Source organism: Pteropus alecto, unplaced genomic scaffold (assembly GCF_000325575.1).
Source record: "Pteropus alecto unplaced genomic scaffold, ASM32557v1 scaffold87, whole genome shotgun sequence".
Taxonomy (NCBI): domain Eukaryota; kingdom Metazoa; phylum Chordata; class Mammalia; order Chiroptera; family Pteropodidae; genus Pteropus; species Pteropus alecto.
Window position 1 is genome coordinate 19,421,522 of NW_006443225.1, and position 934 is coordinate 19,422,455.

A 934-nucleotide genomic window follows, 5' to 3' on the forward strand; every position below is an offset into this window, starting at 1 on the left:
CAGGCAAAAACAAAACAAAAAAATCTTCTCTACAGAAAACCCTGAGAACTTGACAGGGCTTCTGTAGCCAGTTAATTCTGAAGCGTGGTTACAAACAGGCTCACCATGTTCCCTCGACTACCCTTTCGACGGGCAGTTTCGACTGAGTCTGGCTTTCAAGCCATGCGAATCACAGAAGCCTTCAGAAGGCCAAGACTAGCATGCTGGGGTTAATAACTGACTCAGAAGGGAGAATGTCAACTACTGAATCATCAGCATATTTCTTGCCACACCTGGGGTTTCCTTTGGATGACTTCCATTCATTTGTTGATAAAACTTGACCTTGGACGAGTCACTAAGACTATTGGGACTGTGGCCAAGGCGCCTATGGGCTGGTAGCACAGGCCCCGTATTCATTAACCATGTTATTCTGCTCCGCATGTGGCAAGCAGAGTATTTTCTGAGTGTCTCACATTAATGCTGATCAAAAGCTCCCCAACCAAAGGGCTCTTACCATTGTAGTCCCACGCAGTGCCCTGGATTCTGTCTTGATGTGAACCTCAGCACATAGCGAAGTCAAAGGACCAAGGCCCAGGGGCGGGTCCCCTGGAAGGATAAGCGTGCCCGTTTGTGAAAGTTAAAACATAGGCCAACAACCCGAAAACCACGGTAGACCTTCAGGATGGCCTTGACAGCGATCCCACCACGGGATGGATTTCGATGAATTCTAAGCTTCATTTTTTGACACCTCCCCGGATCCCCCAGACTTCCACAGGAGTGCTTTAACTTCTTCATTATTGGTCATAGATTTTCTTTTTGGGAGCAATTTAGCGTGGAATGTCCCTTTTCCGTCCAAGCAAAAAGATATACATGAGCACAAAATAGTAGAAGTTACTGAGGTAGAAGATAGATCCTATAAAACAATTTTAAGAAGTGAGTCTAGAATCACATGTTA